Raw genomic sequence first — 18,968 nt, forward strand, 5'->3', positions numbered from 1 at the left:
TTCAGACATTGAGTCACAAAGTACCTTGGTGCAAACTGTGGGGGAGCGCTGTCTGACAATTACCCAGCAGACATTGGTGTCCTAATTGAAGATGTGGAAGTCCTCAGTGTAATGAGTAGCATTGCACAGGCTTGTGCTCTGTTATTTGGACTGATATACTGTTTGAACCTGAGCTCAAATAAAATAAAATACAATTTTTAAATTGTTTGCATGTTTTCTGTACTTTTTTTTTTTTTATAGATTACTGAAGTTTTGGTAATGTCATGCTTAAGGCTGATTTATACTTCTGCGTCGGACCTACGCCGGAGTCTCTATACGCTATAGACTACGCGTTGGTTTTCATTTATACTTCTGCGTCGTTGTCCACGTTGACGCGCAATTAAGGCCTCATTATACTTCTGCGTCGGACCTACGCCGGAGCCTATACGCCGTAGGCAACGTGTTGGTTTTAATTTATACTTCTGTGTCGTTGTCCGCGTTGACGCGCACCTAGGGAGCATGTGAATCCCCAGGGAGCGATCCTAGCAGACCAATCACAGCGCTTGTGTCCGCGTAGAGTTGACGCGTTGTTACATTTTTGGAGAGGTGCACGTCAGGGTACGCCGAAGGGTATGCGCGCTACACACAGCCTACGATGTAGCTATAGATATTCATTAAACTACCAAAATCATACATGAACAAGACATTAACTATTTGATGTAACAAGGCAGAATTTTGTTGAATGGAAGTGCTTTGAGTGTATGAGAATAAATTTGATTAGTCTAACACAATACAAACATTTTGATTCAATTAGTTGTAGAGAAGTTGCATTGACATATTAAAATCATGTTTAATCTACAAATCAATATTGTGTTCAATTAAAATATTCAAAGCTTTCCAAGTTTACTTGATTTGATTAGATGCATAATGGGTGCTACGATTAAATCTGTTCATTCAACAATTTATTTTTTTGAGTGTACTCGCGCTGGCTCATATAGGCTACGGCGTTTTATGAATGGGCCAGTGTCAGCTAAAAGCAGTTGTCGCGCTGGCTCATATAGGCTACGGCGTTTTATGAATGGGCCAGTGTCAGCTAAAAGCAGTTGTACTCGCGCTGGCTCATATACGGCGTTTTATGAATGGGCCAGTGTCGGCTAAAAGCAGTTGTACTCGCTCTGGCTCATATACAGCGTTTTATGAATGGGCCAGTGTCGGCTAAAAGCAGTGGTACGCGCGCTGGCTTATATAGGCTACGGCGTTTTATGAATGGGCCAGTGTCGGCTAAAAGCAGTTGTCGCGCTGGCTCATATAGGCTACGGCGTTTTATGAATGGGCCAGTGTCAGCTAAAAGCAGTTGTACTCGCGCTGGCTCATATAGGCTACGGCGTTTTATGAATGGGCCAGTGTCGGCTAAAAGCAGTTGTACTCGCTCTGGCTCATATACAGCGTTTTATGAATGGGCCAGTGTCGGCTAAAAGCAGTGGTACGCGCGCTGGCTTATATAGGCTACGGCGTTTTATGAATGGGCCAGTGTCGGCTAAAAGCAGTGGTACGCGCGCTGGCTTATATAGGCTACGGCGTTTTATGAATGGGCCAGTGTCGGCTAAAAGCAGTTGTCGCGCTGGCTCATATAGGCTACGGCGTTTTATGAATGGGCCAGTGTCAGCTAAAAGCAGTTGTACTCGCGCTGGCTCATATACGCCGTTTTATGAATGGGCCAGTGTCGGCTAAAAGCAGTGGTACGCGCGCTGGCTTATATAGGCTACGGCGTTTTATGAATGGGCCAGTGTCGGCTAAAAGCAGTTGTCGCGCTGGCTCATATAGGCTACGGCGTTTTATGAATGGGCCAGTGTCAGCTAAAAGCAGTTGTACTCGCGCTGGCTCATATACGGCGTTTTATGAATGGGCCAGTGTCGGCTAAAAGCAGTTGTACTCGCTCTGGCTCATATACAGCGTTTTATGAATGGGCCAGTGTCGGCTAAAAGCAGTGGTACGCGCGCTGGCTTATATAGGCTACGGCGTTTTATGAATGGGCCAGTGTCGGCTAAAAGCAGTTGTCGCGCTGGCTCATATAGGCTACGGCGTTTTATGAATGGGCCAGTGTCAGCTAAAAGCAGTTGTACTCGCGCTGGCTCATATAGGCTACGGCGTTTTATGAATGGGCCAGTGTCGGCTAAAAGCAGTTGTACTCGCTCTGGCTCATATACAGCGTTTTATGAATGGGCCAGTGTCGGCTAAAAGCAGTGGTACGCGCGCTGGCTTATATAGGCTACGGCGTTTTATGAATGGGCCAGTGTCGGCTAAAAGCAGTGGTACGCGCGCTGGCTTATATAGGCTACGGCGTTTTATGAATGGGCCAGTGTCGGCTAAAAGCAGTTGTCGCGCTGGCTCATATAGGCTACGGCGTTTTATGAATGGGCCAGTGTCGGCTAAAAGCAGTTGTCGCGCTGGCTTATATAGGCTACGGCGTTTTATGAATGGGCCAGTGTCAGCTAAAAGCAGTTGTACTCGCGCTGGCTCATATACGGCGTTTTATGAATGGGCCAGTGTCGGCTAAAAGCAGTTGTACTCGCTCTGGCTCATATACAGCGTTTTATGAATGGGCCAGTGTCGGCTAAAAGCAGTGGTACTCGCGCTGGCTTATATAGGCTACGGCGTTTTATGAATGGGCCAGTGTCGGCTAAAAGCAGTTGTCGCGCTGGCTCATATAGGCTACGGCGTTTTATGAATGGGCCAGTGTCAGCTAAAAGCAGTTGTACTCGCGCTGGCTCATATACGGCGTTTTATGAATGGGCCAGTGTCGGCTAAAAGCAGTTGTACTCGCTCTGGCTCATATACAGCGTTTTATGAATGGGCCAGTGTCGGCTAAAAGCAGTTGTACTCGCTCTGGCTCATATACGGCGTTTTATGAATGGGCCAGTGTCGGCTAAAAGCAGTTGTACTCGCTCTGGCTCATATACAGCGTTTTATGAATGGGCCAGTGTCGGCTAAAAGCAGTGGTACTTGCGCTGGCTCATATAGGCTACGGCGTTTTATGAATGGGCCAGTGTCGGCTAAAAGCAGTTGTAGGCTAGTGTCAGGTCCGTACTCGGTGTACAGCTGTGTGTATTTACCGTCGGCCCGAGTTCGTTTTGTCACAGTCGGGCCACAACAAGAATTATGGAACTCAGCCGTCAGAAAAAAGAAAAAGTTTTGCCGGTTAAATCCTAGGACTCGGCCGGAGATCTGCAGTCTGCAGAAGATTTCATTTTCGGGAGGAACAATTGACCTTTCGCCGAGCCCCGCCCCCCTTAGTTACTGTTGCTACGTCCGACAAACAAATGGTCAAACACGACCAGCGCAACAGATTGCCATGACGGGAAGAGGTATACCCGTGCGTGTCAGTGACCATTTTTGGAGCAATACCTCCGCGATATCCTCCAGATCGAGGCAAAAGGGGTTACAGTATGCAGTGGAGGGATATATTCAGAATATAAAAATACGCAATGAAGGAGACACGACTACTATCTACGTCTCTATTGAGGCTAATGCTTAGCAGCTACCGGTGTTCATACACATAATTTGTGATATGACAAAGAACAAGAAAACAAGTGTTTAAAAGCATTGAAAGACACTCACTGTTGTGTTTTTGTGTGAAAGAAAAAACTCTCTGAAAATAAAAGTGCTGTCAGCAATAATTTCTTATGTGTTTTTTTGCATAACACACTATGACAAAAATTTTAAATGCTGCAAAACACATGGGAGTTATATTCTCGATGCTGTAGTTTATCTGATCAGTCACAGTATATCATTAATCAAGCTTAATTTGACTTTTCAACTACAATTAGGCAGGGTGAACTGAAAGCTTTTACAATCTTTTAGCTATAACTTATATCATTGACAAAAGTACGTGTTCTTTCTCAAATTCATGCTTCAAGGTGACAACGCACAATAAACGAAATCACACAATAACTGATTAACCAGACATAGCCTTAATTTGCATCTAAATAACTTTCATTGCTTGTCTTTCATAATGCACTTACCATAATATTTATTAGGGGGACAACAGATCACAAAACTCGCGGTTGAGACCATAATATTTATTAGTGGGGCAACGGATCATAAAACTCGCGGTTCAGACAATATTATGTTTTTTGAGTAACAGATAGGATAGTTTTTCAGGTCAGAAAAAAAAAAAAAAAAAAAAAAAAAAAAACTTTAAGTAGCCATCGACACCACAGCCAGCAGACGTATTTATGCTTCGTAATGTTCGACACATTTAACTGGGAGTGGGGCCGTCCACACTGTTTTATCCATTGTAGGCATCGCTCACGTTGTGTTTTCGGCTTTGGGAATGGAAAGAACACAACTCCTCCAGACAATCTCTCGGGGTATCTAGTGTCCGATTTACAAACGCCGTGTCGGCTAAAAGCAGTGGTACTCGCGCTGGCTCATATACAGCGTTTTATGAATGGGCCAGTGTCGGCTAAAAGCAGTTGTCGCGCTGGCTCATATAGGCTACGGCGTTTTATGAATGGGCCAGTGTCAGCTAAAAGCAGTTGTACTCGCGCTGGCTCATATACGGCGTTTTATGAATGGGCCAGTGTCGGCTAAAAGCAGTTGTACTCGCTCTGGCTCATATACAGCGTTTTATGAATGGGCCAATGACGTCACTTGTTGTTTGCGGAAGTAGCTAAACATGGATGTCAACAGTGGAGCTCGTTTAGCGATATTAAAGTTATTTTCCCAACGGAGCCAGCACAATTACAATCTTCTCGTTTTAAGAAGAAAATTAAAAAGGAGGAGGAGAGCAGGGTTTTTGGCCATGGCGTTTTGTGGAACAGTGGTAGCAACGTCAGTACAGAGAAACGTGTGGGTGCGGAGTCGCAGCAAGGAGTTGTTGTTTATCTTCTCATTCCTGCCTACTTCAACGCAGAATTATGACGTTTGTCGCGTATCAATGACGTGCGGGTCGGATACATGCGACCTGGCCGTTCAGACTGAAGTCGCATCGCAAAAGATCGGATACGTATCGGATTTGGACCACATACCCAAGTGGCCTGGGTCGCATTTGAAAAGATCGGATCTGTGTCGTTCAGACTGTCATGAAAAGATCAGATACAGGTCGCATAGGGGCAAAAAAATCGGAATTGGGTCGTTTCAGCCTGCAGTGTGAACGTAGCCATAGTGTTTTGGTTTGGCGTTAATGGATTTGTGTGTGTCATTTCTTCCTCCAGAGTCAACACTGGAACCAGCAACAAACAGGTCATTACAAAATCATGGATAGACGAAATGTTAGAAAAAGAGCAGTAAAGAAGGTCAATGTAATGCTCCCTTTGTTTGGTAATGATTTAGGAGAAACCGATGATCATGGTGCTGCAGTGCATGATGAGGAACCGAGCTGGTTCGATGCCAGTCAGGATGATGTATTTTTTGAGACAGAGAGTGAAGGAAAGCATGAGGAGGATGTTGGCATGGGATGTAGGATGTAGGGAGTCTTTTTGTAACTGGGCTGTCAGTAATGGTGTGTCTTTAGTGGCTTTGACTGCCCTTTTAGGTATCCTGAAACTTCATCATCCTCATCTACCAAAAGATGGCAGGACTCTCCTAAAAACAACAACTTCATATAGTATCCAAAATGTTGCTGGTGGTACATATCATTATTTTGGTATTGTTAAAGCTCTTTCCAAAACCTTGGAAAAAATCTGGTCTTCGGTTCCAGATAAGAATGAATTCAAAATTCAGCTGAACATGGATGGCTTACCTCTGTTCAAAAGTTCGTCATTGCAGTTTTGGCCCATTCTAGGGTTACTGCAGGATTATACAAAGAAACCAGTTGTTATTGCTCTTTTCTGTGGTAAATCAAAGCCAACATTACTAACCGACTATTTAAAAGATCTAGTCAGTGAATTGCAAGAGTTAAGCAATGGATTTGTCATGAATGGAAAGCAATTTTTCCTAAAAATCACATCTATCATCTGTGATGCTCCAGCTAGAGCTTTCATAAAGGGAATTAAATCACATACTGGTTATTCAGGTTGTGATAAGTGCATCCAATCTGGCGTGTACATTAGCCACAGAATGACATTTCCTGAGGTCAACAGCCCGTGTAGGACTTATGAGTCTTTCCTCAACATGTTGGATGAAGAACATCATCTTGAAGCTTCACCTTTTAAAGATGCAGGAATTGGCATGGTATCACGCTTTCCACATGATTACATGCACCTAGTATGTCTTGGTGTCATGCGAAAACTGCTGGATTTATGGCTTGCTTCCGGGCCTTTACGCTGTCGTTTGTCTGCGCGCCAAAGTGTTTCGATCTCAGATGCTCTCATTAGCTTGAGACGTTATATTCCTGTGGACTTTGCTAGGAAACCTAGGCAAATCTCAGAGAGACTTAGGTGGAAAGCAACAGAATTGCGACAGTTTCTGTTATACACAGGTCCAGTGGTTCTTCACAATGTGCTGTCAGAACCAGTGTACAACAATTTTATGTTGTTATCTGTGGCTATTTTCATTCTCTCCAGTCCAACTCTGTGTATAAGTCTTAATGACTTTGCTCACAGCTTGCTAGTGTCATTCGTAAAGCATTTTAGTGAGTTGTATGTGTAACAGTTTTACTCTGGTTGTGTTTGTTCTCTATACAGTGAAGACGACGCTGATGAAAGAGGTCTCAGGATCTTTATTCTGCAGAAATACAGAGCACAATTAATTGGGATACACGTCTCTCCCCTTCAGTCAGCTCATACAGCACAGAGAAAGCAGCACGCTCGTCAGATGAGCGAGAGAGAGCACACCCGAGCCCGTCAGCGGCAAATGTGCTTCTAAAGATCTTAAAGGGATAGTTCACTTTGAAATTAATTTTTGATATGTTTTAGCTTACCTCAAGGGCATCCAAGATGTAGGTGTCTTTGTTTCCGCAGTAGTTTAAATTTTGATATTTTTAGGTCAAACCGTTCTTGTCTGTCAGTCATATAATGCAGGTCTATGGTCACTGGCTCAAAACACAAGCACAGAGTCCAAATTAAAACAATTCCCCATCGTCCAAATGAAACAATTCCCCATCATAAGTACACATTGATGGCCTAAGACACGAAATGAGCGGTTTGTGTGAGAAAACGAACAGTATTTATATCGTTGTTATCTCTTGAAAACAGCACACGTCCAAATGATCTGACGGCGTGGGCGGGTATAGATATATACATAGATGTCGCCTTGGCTACGGTTTCGTTCCAATGAACTGCAGTAGCGAAGGCGACATCTAGTGTATACATCTATACCCGCCAGCGGGCGGGTATAGATATATACACTAGATGTCGCTTGGCTACGGTTTCGTTCCAATGAACTGCAGTAGCCAAGGCGACATCTATGTATATATCTATACCCGCCCGCGCCGTCAGATCATTTGGACGTGTGCTGTTTTCAAGAGATAACAACGATATACAAAACAACGTTCTGAGTAGGGAACGGAGACGTTACGTCTTCCTGCCACTTCCGCTGTATCGCTGAAAAACGCCTGGGTCCAGTTTCGACTCCTCAGCGAAGACATATCTGCATGTTGCCAGCGTACTTCCTTATATACCCCCTGCGGTGGGCGGAGATACGCTATGCAAATCCCGCAGACCCATGGCATTTCATTGCCATTGGCTCGTTTTATATACTCGAAGGTGATAGGCTTCTAAGCGAAACCCCAATCGTCGTCATCCGACGTAACGTCTCCGTTCCCTACTCAGGGAACGAGGGTTACATACGTAACCGAGACGTTTTCAGCCACGAACATAACGAAAGGGTAGTGAATTTGCCCACAGTGTACTGTTGAGTTTTTGAAAAATTTTAAAGCATTTTCCCAAAATATGTGTCAAAATAAGATTTGTCACCAAAAATCATTCCATTTGCTGAAACACAGAGAAAGTTATGGCCAAATTAAGACTCAAAAATACCCCATAGTGGATGAAAACATCCCCAACAGCACATAAGGGTTAAGGGAATCTCCCTACACTCCGCAATCAAGCAGCAGGTGATGCCAAGTCAAGACTGGGTATCCTGGGAGATTAGAGAGCTGTTCACTACTGGTATGTTGGATATCTCTAGTTCATGTATTCTTAGGAATGATTATAGTGATTTAAGATTTAACTTTTCTTTTTTATTTAAACAGATAACTATGAGGAAGGAAGGAGGAAGGTTCGAGAGGCTGAGGTTCAATCTGACCTTCAGTCAGAAGCAGAGGAGCCAGGCCGAAAAAAAGCAAGGCGTAAAATGTAGGTGTAATATTTTTTGTAATATTTGTTTTCTGTTGTCTCATAAAAAAGTGGTTTTCACATTATATGATTTGGTCAGTGCACTGAAGTGACACAAATTACTTTATTTAAAATATATATTTTAAAGGTCAAGCACTCGACTGTTGAGCTCGTTTGTGATGGACTCTGAAGAAGATGCAGAATTACAGCAGGCTAGCACAGGCCTTCCTTCTGCTCCACCAGTCCACCAGCCCGACCAACCCACACTTACAAAGAGCATATCCTTTACAGATATGCTCACCAGTCACCATGCCATCTGGCCAACTGAGGATTTCACATGTGAACGTGAGTGTATCTGTATACAGCACATGGTTCTATAGGAAATTATGGGTATATGTCAGACATAGACTTTTTTATTTTATTTTGTTGTTTTTTTAAAACCTCTCCAGCTCCACTAGAGCCTACACGATCCTGGTTCCCAGAAATACCTCTCTGTGGAAACAGAGCTCAGCAGTCAACTGAACTAATTGCCAGTAAGTTGGTGTAGGCCAAAATTATGTCATCTAAATTAACGGTTTCCATTTACCCCTTGCATTATTTTCCTTAAGGTCCAAAGATCCCAAAACAACCTAAACAGACTCCCGAAGGATGCCAAAGGACTCCTCAGACTCCTACTCCTGAAGTTATTGTCTGTAAGTATGTTTTCTTTTATCAGCAGAATGTACTTGAGCATAAAAAAAGGCTACTTCAGTATTAAAAGAAATATAACACAGAATTTAAAAATAGTAAGACATAAACATGGTTTCTGGAATGTAACATTTATTGTACACTGATGAGCCAGAACATTATGAGCTGTCACAGGTGAAGTGAATATCGTTGATCATCTTCTAACAGGGCCAAATATTAAGCTCTGGGTAGATTAGAGTTCTTGTAGTCAAAATGTTGGATGCAGGATAAATGGGCAGGAATAAAGTTCTGAGCGACTGGGGGTAATTTGTCATAACACAGTGCATCGTACTCTTCTGCGTATGGGGCTGCATAGCACAGACCAGTCAGAGTGCCTATGATGACCCCTGCCCTGTCCACCTACATTGGGCCTGTGAGCATCAGACCTGGACCTTGGAGCATGATGACGAGTTCAAGGTGTTGCTTTGGCCTCCAAATTCCCCAGATCTCAATCCAAATGAGCGTCTGTGGGATGTGTTGGACAAACAAGTTTGATCACGGCAGCTCCACCTCACAATCTACAGGACTTGAAGGATTGGTGCCAGAGCACACCTTCAGGGGTATCGTAGAGTCCATGCCTCAGCGGAGGACCAACAGCATATTAGGCAGATCGTCATAATGTTTTGGTTCATCTGTGTACATTATATTCATAATATATTCTGAATATTCATAATATATTTAGAACATACCAGCATGATCTGGCACCAGATCCAAATGGCAAAGATGGAGAAAAGGGACCTCCACGTGATCTTCCTGGACCTTGCAAATGCCTTCGGCTCTGTGCCCCATGAGCTCCTCTGGACTACTTTTGAGTTCTTTAACATCCCGGACACCATCACAACCCTGGTCAAAGGCTATTTTCAGGACCTGCAATTCTGCTTCACTACGCCTGAGTTTACCACCTCATGGCAGTGCCTGGAAGTAGGCATCATGGCCGGATGCACCGTCTCTCCCTTGGCTTTCACCATGGCGATGGAGATCATCATCCGAGCCTCAAAATGGGTTGTAGGTGGGCAAAGACTCGGCTCTTGTCGGCGCCTCCCTCCCCTCAGAGCCTACATGGACGACATCACCACCCTGACTACCACCGTTCCATGCACCAGGAGGTTACACAGAAAACTCGAGGAGAACATCAGTTGGGCCCGTATGAAGATTAAACCATCTAAGTCACGCAGCATTTCAGTGGTGAAGGGAGTGCTTACTGACTTGCAGTTCTTCATCGGTGATGACCCAATCCCCACTGTATCTGAGCAGCCAGTCAAAAGCCTCGGAAGGCTATACGACGCAAGCCTGAAAGACAAAGACCAGGTGAAGCAACTGCGTAATGACATCAATGCAGGCCTACAGGCGATTGACAACACCCAACTACCTGGGAAATTGAAGACCTGGTGCTTCCAGTTTGGTCTACTACCCCGAGTGCTGTGGCCCCTGGCAGTCTATGAGGTGCCCATCACAACAGTAGAGAAGCTGGAGAGAAGAGTCACAGCCCACATCAAGAGATGGCTTGGAGTTCTACGCTGCCTCACCACCATAAGCCTCTACGGAGACAGTGTCCTCAAGCTGCCCCTCACCAGCCTCACAGAGGAGTTCAAGTGTGCTAAAACACGTCTGCAGATGACCTTGAACGAATCCAAAGATCCGGTGATCAGAGGAAATGCACCGACCTTGGTTACTGGGCGCAAGTGGAGACCAGCAAGAGCAGTAGAGGAGGCAATAGCAGCTCTTAGACATGCTGATATTGTGGGGAATGTTCAGCAAGGAAGAGGAGGCCTTGGACTAACAACTAGTCGCCCAGCCTGGAGAAACGCCACTGCTCCAGCACGGAGGAAGATGGTGGTGGAGGAAGTGCGGCGTCAGGAGGAAACGGCAAGATGGGCCAAGGCAGTCGCCCTCGGCAAACAGGGTCTGTGGACACGGTGGGAGAGTGTCGAAAGGAGGAGATTGAGCTGGAGGGATGTATGGGCCATGGAAGCGAGGAATTTGAGCTTTACCATCAGAGCCATATATGACGTCCTCCCAACACCAACTAATCTCCATCAGTGGTTTGGCGAAGATCCTGGGTGCATCCTGTGCTCCAGGCCAGCCTCCCTCCGGCACATACTCACTGGGTGTAAAACCAGCCTTACCCAAGGACGATACACTTGGCGCCACAACCAAGTTTTGAAGAGCCTTGCTGCCACACTAGAGGAGAAACGATCCAGCATCAACACCCTGTCACTGCCAATGCCTAACACCTCAACAACACCATGGGCAACTGCCTTCGTCCGTGAAGAGAAGCCAGCTGTGCCTAGTGCGCGACTGGAAGATGCTGGCAGACATTGGGAAACAGCTGGTGTTCCCCTTAGAGATTGCCACTACCTCCTTGAGGCCTAACTTGGTGCTCTGGTCCCCCTCCATAAAGAAGGTATACATAATCGAACTCACCGTACCCTGGGAGGATTCCATGGAGGAGGCATATGAGCGGAAACACCTGCGGTATGCCGACCTAGCCGCCGAAGCAAAACATTGTGGCTGGAACGCGGAAGTCCGCCCAGTGGAGGTTGGGTGCAGAGGGTTTGTGGGAACATCCACCACAAAACTGCTGAGGGACTTGGGAATTAAGGGCCAGAACCAGCGCACAGCCGTTAAAGCTGCATCAGAGGCAGCAGAAAGAAGCAGCCAGTGGCTCTGGCTGAAGAGGAACGACCCCAGCTGGGCCCCCAAGTAGTGTGCCAGGAGATAAGTCGGCTTTGGCTTGACTCAGGAAACAGGACGTCTCTGCCATGCACAGTCCCCTGAGATGTCCACTTGACAACAAGGTGACTCTCATGGCTAATTGGACTCGGGACGCAAGCTGAGGTCTGATCAACCTAGAGCTGGCCGCCTCTGGAGAGGGTGTATAGTGTCAAAGGCCGAAACATCTCATCACCCAGAGGAACACTACTGATGATGCGTCCCGTAAATCCAATTATTTTCACGAATCTACCATCTACCATCTCTACCATTCACCATTCACCGACAAGTCCACCAGTAACTCGCATGTGCTCGCACAGGGAGTCTCCATCTCATCCTGTGTTTTCTAGAATCTGAGATAGCAGGAACAAAATCATTTAATTTATCAGAATACACACGTTTTTTTAAATATTTCTGCTTCAAACTTTATTAACTAAAAATATTTAAGTTTATAACAGATTATTGTGCCAATACTAGTAAAATCTATATATTGAATGATGTGCTAAAAGTTCAATATAGTATTTAGTATTAGTATTTCCTATGACACGGCCCATAAAGACACTACAACAGTTTGCACATTGAATTAATTCCAGATCAGTTTATTTTTTATTGGTATTTTGGTTTCATAATAAACTTTATGCATAATCTCATTCACAGGGCCACAGGTTCACCACATGATGTAGTCCTTTAAATTTTGTTTTACCATTGTTCATGTTATATTTTTTTATCATTTCTGTTCTAGCACTAATCCGTGAGATGCTGACGAAACAAGAAATGATTCTTGACCAGCAACAGTCTATTCTGCGGATTCTGAATGCAAAGCAACTCCAGGAAACAAATTATGAAATTGAAGATGGACTTTTGCCAGTGAAAGACTTCGAGAGCCTCAAGAGACTGGAGCAGAAATTGCTATCAAGTGATTTCAAATAAAAACTGGTGAGTTAAGAAGTTTTCTCAACCAAACATTTTTATCATTAAAGTGATGGTTTCTATTAACCTTCATTGTATGGACACAAACTGCTGAAAACTTTCTTCAAATATCTTCAATTGTGTTCTTAATTTAAACAAGCCATACATGATTGAACCAACATGAGGGTTGGTAAATGATAACAGTATTTTAAATTTGGTGTGGACTCTTGTTATCAGTGTTAACAGTTCATATGTCACATGAAGATAATTGATAAGAAGCATGTGTTTCCCTTAGATTAATAACCTAGGGCTGGGTTGGAGGGTTCGACGTAAAGGACACTGTGTGGAAGATAATGCGGCGAACATTTTCCAATGATTTAGCCAAAAACATAAACTGGAAAGGGGTAAATGGTAAAATATCCCTTGCGGCCCTACATCTAAAGGATGTTGTTATTGGTAAGGACATCATACATTTACAAATGTCAGAAAATGGCTTAAAAGTGCAGTATGTAAATTGTAGCTGCAAAGAATATGTTGAATGCACAGGGAATATCAGAAAGCCTTAACACTGTTTCTATTATGCCATAATTAAATTATTTTAAGCCTTAATTTTAACAGTGCTAACATAATGTTTGGTTACAGTAGGTTTTTTTGTTGTTGTTGTTGTTGTTGTTGTTGTTTTTGTTACGTTAAATGGATGCAAACAAAAGCTTAGTTAATTAAAAAATCAAATCAAAAGTGCTTGTTTTAAAATTACAAGCAGCTAAATGTTTATAATCTCACTTACAACATTAGTTAATTGTAAACCAAGTAAGGGTTAATGCCCGACGAGGTGTCCATTGTCAGGTATTAATGTCCGACGCGCGGCGGAGGCAATCGAACAAATAGGCAGTCAAAATATGCAGCTTTGGCTAGCAGAAGAGACTTATAGTATTATAGTGTATTGCTCTATATAACATATTTGTTAGTAGACACAAAGGGTTGACAAGCCAATATCAAGAATATTTGCAATGTAAAACACATTTTCCTCAACTGGAACTTCTCTCAACTTGTTCAGTGGTGTGATATCTAGAGGTTAGAATTAAAAATATTTGAGCCTATTTTCATTCATCAAAACATGAGCATATTTTCATGACTGTTGTGCTCTCAGTGTGATGAGAGCACATCAGTGTGAAGAGTAAAAAAAAAAAAAAAGAGAGAGAATAATTGGTCCTAGCAACTGTAAAAAAAAAAAAATGATGCTTAACAATATTTATTCCTTTATTTCAAAGCTGCAGTTCGGAAAAAAAAAAAATGGAAAAAGCTGAAATGGAGGTCGAGGGGACCATGAAAAGGTGGCTCCAGCTGGCAGCAGATAGAGATGGTGGACGAAAGAGAAGGCTTCTGCAAAAAGAAGTTGTTCACAGAGTGTGAGAGTGAGTGTGAGAGTGAGTGTGAGTGAGAGTGAGTGAGTGAGAGTGTGAGAGTGAGAGAGAGTGAGAGAGAGTGAGAGTGAGTGAGTGTGAGAGTGAGAGTGAGTGTGAGAGTGAGTGAGAGTGAGTGTGAGAGTGAGTGTGAGAGTGTGAGAGTGAGTGTGAGAGTGTGAAGGTGAGTGTGAGAGTGAGTGTCAGAGTGAGAGTGAGAGTGAGTGAGTGAGAGTGAGTGTGAGAGTGCGTGAGTGTGAGAGTGAGTGTGAGAGTGAGTGAGTGAGTGAGAGTGAGAGTGAGTGAGTGTGAGTGTGAGAGTGAGTGAGTGAGTGAGTGAGTGTGAGAGTGTGAGAGTGAGAGTGAGAGAGAGTGAGAGAGTGTGAGAGTGAGAGAGTGTGAGAGTGAGTGTGAGAGTGTGAAGGTGAGTGTGAGAGTGAGAGTGAGTGTGAGAGTGAGAGTGTGTGAGTGTGAGAGTGAGTGTGAGAGTGAGAGTGAGAGTGAGTGAGTGAGTGAGTGTGAGTGAGAGTGTGAGAGTGAGAGAGAGTGAGTGTGTGAGTGTGAGAGTGAGTGAGTGTGAGAGTGAGAGTGAGTGTGAGAGTGAGTGTGAGAGTGAGTGTGAGTGTGAGAGTGAGTGTGAGAGTGAGTGAGTGTGAGAGTGAGTGAGTGTGAGAGTGAGTGAGTGTGAGAGTGAGTGAGTGTGAGAGTGAGTGTGAGAGTGTGAAAGTGAGTGTGAGAGAGTGAGTGTGAGAGTGAGAGTGAGTGTGAGAGTGAGTGTGAGAGTGAGAGTGTGAGAGTGAGAGAAAGTGAGTGTGAGTGTGAGAGTGAGAGTGAGAGTGAGTGAGTGTGTGAGTGAGTGTGAGAGTGAGAGTGTGAAGGTGAGTGTGAGAGTGAGAGTGAGTGTGAGAGTGAGTGAGTGTGAGAGTGAGTGAGTTAGTGTGAGAGTGAGTGTCAGAGTGAGTGAGTTAGTGTGAGAGTGTGAGAGTGAGAGTGTGAGAGAGAGTGAGTGTGAGTGTGAGAGTGAGAGAGTGTGAGTGTGAGTGTGAGAGTGAGAGTGTGAGAGTGAGTGAGTGTGAGAGTGTGAGAGTGAGAGTGAGAGTGTGAGAGTGAGAGAGTGTGAGAGTGAGTGAGTGTGTGTGAGAGTGTGTATGTGAGTGAGGTTTGTGTGTGTGTGTGTGTGTGTGTGTGTGTGTGTGTGTGTGTGTGAGTGTGTGTGAGAGTGAGTGAGTGACTCAGTGTGTGAGTGTGAGTGAGTGAGTGTGAGTGAGTGAGTGAGTGTGTGTGTGTGTGTGTGTGTGTGTGTGTGTGTGTGTGTGTGTGTGTGTGTGTGTGTGTGTGTGTGTGTGTGTGAGAGTGAGTGTGAGAGTGAGTGTGAGAGTGAGTGTGAGAGTGAGTGTGAGTGTGAGTGTGAGTGTGAGAGTGAGTGAGTGTGAGAGTGTGAGAGTGAGTGTGAGAGTGTGAAGGTGAGTGTGAGAGAGTGAGTGTGAGAGTGAGAGTGAGTGAGTGTGAGAGTGAGAGTGTGAGAGTGAGAGAGAGTGAGTGTGAGTGTGAGTGTGAGAGTGAGAGTGAGAGTGTGAGAGTGAGAGAGAGTGAGTGTGTGTGTGAGTGAGAGTGAGAGTGAGTGTGAGAGTGAGTGAGTGTGAGAGTGAGTGAGTGTGAGAGTGAGTGAGTTAGTGTGAGAGTGAGTGTGAGAGTGAGTGAGTTAGTGTGAGAGTGTGAGAGTGAGAGTGTGAGAGTGTGAGAGTGAGAGAGTGTGAGTGTGAGAGTGAGAGTGTGAGAGTGAGTGAGTGTGAGAGTGTGAGAGTGTGAGAGTGAGAGAGTGTGAGAGTGAGAGTGTGAGAGAGAGTGAGTGTGAGTGTGAGAGTGTGAGAGTGTGAGAGAGAGTGAGTGTGAGAGTGAGAGAGTGTGAGTGTGAGAGTGAGAGTGTGAGAGTGAGTGAGTGAGTTAGTGTGAGAGTGAGTGTGAGTGAGTTAGTGTGAGAGTGTGAGAGTGAGAGTGTGAGAGAGAGTGAGTGTGAGTGTGAGAGTGAGAGAGTGTGAGTGTGAGAGTGTGAGAGTGAGTGAGAGTGTGAGAGTGAGAGAGTGTGAGAGTGAGTGAGTGTGTGTGAGAGTGTGTATGTGAGTGAGGTTTGTGTGTGTGTGTGTGTGTGTGTGTGTGTGTGTGTGTGTGTGTGTGTGTGTGTGTGTGTGTGTGTGTGTGTGTGTGTGTGTGTGTGAGAGTGAGTGAGTGACTCAGTGTGTGAGTGTGAGTGAGTGAGTGTGAGTGAGTGAGTGAGTGAGTGAGTGTGAGTGAGTGAGTGAGTGTGTGTGTGTGTGTGTGTGTGTGTGTGTGTGTGTGTGTGTGTGTGTGTGTGTGTGTGTGTGTGTGTGTGTGTGTGTGTGTGTGTGTGTGTGAGAGTGAGTGTGAGAGTGAGTGTGAGAGTGAGTGTGAGTGTGAGTGTGAGTGTGAGAGTGAGTGAGTGTGAGAGTGTGAGAGTGAGTGTGAGAGTGTGAAGGTGAGTGTGAGAGAGTGAGTGTGAGAGTGAGAGTGAGAGTGAGAGTGAGTGTGAGAGTGAGAGTGAGAGTGAGTGTGAGAGTGAGAGAGAGTGAGTGTGAGTGTGAGAGTGAGAGTGAGAGTGTGAGAGTGAGAGAGAGTGAGTGTGTGTGTGAGTGAGAGTGAGAGTGAGTGTGAGAGTGAGTGAGTGTGAGAGTGAGTGAGTTAGTGTGAGAGTGAGTGTGAGAGTGAGTGAGTTAGTGTGAGAGTGTGAGAGTGAGAGTGTGAGAGTGTGAGAGAGAGTGAGTGTGAGAGTGAGAGTGAGTGAGTGAGTGAGTGTGAGTGAGTGAGTGAGTGTGAGTGAGTGAGTGAGTGTGTGTGTGTGTGTGTGTGTGTGTGTGTGTGTGTGTGTGTGTGTGTGTGTGTGTGTGTGTGTGTGTGTGTGTGTGTGTGTGTGTGTGTGTGTGTGTGTGTGTGTGTGTGTGTGTGTGTGTGTACCTGTTTTTCTATCCTGGTGAGGACTTCAACCTGAATGCACACAGACTCATGGGGACTCGTGTCACAGTGGGGACCTAAATAGAGGTCCCCATGGGTAAACAAGCTTATAAATCATACAGAATGAGGTTTTTTTGGAAATGTAAAAATGCAGAAAGTGTTCTGTGATGGGTAGGTTTAGGGGTAGGGTTAGTGTAAGGAGATAGAATATTAAAAACCATTAAGTCTATGGAGAGTCCCCACAAAGATAGTAAACCAGACATGTGTGTGTGTGTGTGTGTGTGTGTGTGTGTGTGTGTGTGTGTGTGTGTGTGTGTGTGTGTGTGTGTGTGTGTGTGTGTGTGTGTGTGTGTGTGTGTGTGTGTGTGAGAGTGAGTGTGAGAGTGAGTGTGAGTGTGAGTGTGAGAGTGAGTGAGTGTGAGAGTGTGAGAGTGAGTGTGAGAGTGTGAAGGTGAGAGTGAGAGAGAGTGAGTGTGAGTGTGAGAGTGAGAGTGTGAGAGTGAGAGAGAGTGAGTGTGTGTGTGAGTGAGAGTGAGAGTGAGTGTGAGAGTGAGTGAGTGTGAGAGTGAGTGAGTGTGAGAGTGAGTGAGTTAGTGTGAGAGTGAGTGTGAGAGTGAGTGACTTAGTGTGAGAGTGTGAGAGTGAGAGTGTGAGAGTGTGAGAGAGAGTGAGTGTGAGAGTGAGAGAGTGTGAGTGTGAGAGTGAGAGTGTGAGAGTGAGTGAGTGTGAGAGTGTGAGAGTGAGAGTGAGAGTGTGAGAGTGAGAGAGTGTGAGAGTGAGTGAGTGTGTGTGAGAGTGTGTATGTGAGTGAGGTTTGTGTGTGTGTGTGTGTGTGTGTGTGTGTGTGTGTGTGTGTGTGTGTGTGTGTGTGTGTGTGTGTGTGTGTGTGTGTGTGTGTGTGTGTGTGTGTGAGTGTGAGTGGTTTGCATGTGACAGAATTATTTGTGTGTGTGTGTGTGTGTGTGTGTGTGTGCATGTGACTGAGAATTATGTGTGTGTGTGTGTGCATGTGACTGAGAATTATTTGTGTGTGTGTGTGCGTGAGTCAGTGTGTGTGTGTGTGTGTGTGTGTGTGTGTGTGTGTGTGTGTGTGTGTGTGTGTGTGTGTGTGTGTGTGTGTGTGTGTGTGTGTGTGTGTGAGTGAGTGAGTGAGTGACTCAGTGTGTGAGTGTGAGTGAGTGTGAGTGAGTGAGTGAGTGAGTGAGTGTGAGTGAGTGAGTGAGTGAGTGAGTGAGTGTGTGTGTGTGTGTGTGTGTGTGTGTGTGTGTGTGTGTGTGTGTGTGTGTGTGTGTGTGTGTGTGTGTGTGTGTGTGTGTGAGTGTGAGAGTGAGAGAGAGTGAGAGTGAGAGTGAGTGAGTGTGAGAGTGAGAGTGAGTGAGTGTGATAGTGATAGTGAGTGTGAGAGTGAGTGTGAGAGTGAGAGTGTGAGAGAGTGAGTGTGAGAGTGTGAGTGTGAGAGTGAGTGAGTGTGAGAGTGTGAAGGTGAGTGTGAGACAGAGTGAGTGTGAGAGTGTGAGAGTGAGAGTGAGAGAGAGTGAGAGTGAGTGAGTGTGAGAGTGAGTGAGTGTGTGTGAGAGTGTGTATGTGAGTGAGGTTTGTGTGTGTGTGTGTGTGTGTGTGTGTGTGTGTGTGTGTGTGTGTGTGTGTGTGTGTGTGTGTGTGTGTGTGTGTGTGTGTGTGTGTGTGTGTGTGTGTGTGTGTGTGAGTGAGTGTGAATGGTTTGCATGTGACAGAATTATTTGTGTGTATGTGACTGAGAATTATGTGTGTGTGTGTGCGTGTGACTGAGAATTATTTGTGTGTGTACGTGAGTCAGTGTGTGTGTGTGTGTGTGTGTGTGTGTGTGTGTGTGTGTGTGTGTGTGTGTGTGTGTGTGTGTGTGTGTGTGTGTGTGTGTGTGTGTGTGTGTGTGTGAGTGACTCTGTGTGTGTGTGTGTGTGTGTGTGTGTGTGTGTGTGTGTGTGTGTGTGTGTGTGTGTGTGTGTGTGAGTGAGTGAGTGAGTGAGTGTGAGTGAGTGAGTGAGTGAGTGTGTGTGTGAGTGAGTGTGAGTGGTTT

At 45.1% G+C, this 18,968-nt stretch overlaps 1 protein-coding gene across 2 annotated transcripts in view; it reads right to left on the bottom strand.

The window, feature by feature from the left end:
- Positions 1-18,968, bottom strand: part of LOC309499866 (uncharacterized protein) — a 186,291-nt gene that overhangs the window by 105,558 nt on the left and 61,765 nt on the right. The window contains exon 1 of one of the 2 annotated variants that reach the window (XM_082171346.1): positions 6,842-6,896. The exons of the other annotated variant lie outside the window; for it this stretch is intronic. The gene's annotated coding sequence lies outside the window, so the exon portion shown is untranslated. Of the gene's footprint in view, positions 1-6,841; positions 6,897-18,968 lie in introns of those variants that run through there. 2 annotated transcript variants of the gene reach the window in all.

Source organism: Leuciscus leuciscus (assembly GCF_965113295.1).
Source record: "Leuciscus leuciscus genome assembly, chromosome: 1".
In the NCBI taxonomy this organism is placed as follows: Eukaryota; Metazoa; Chordata; class Actinopteri; order Cypriniformes; family Leuciscidae; genus Leuciscus; species Leuciscus leuciscus.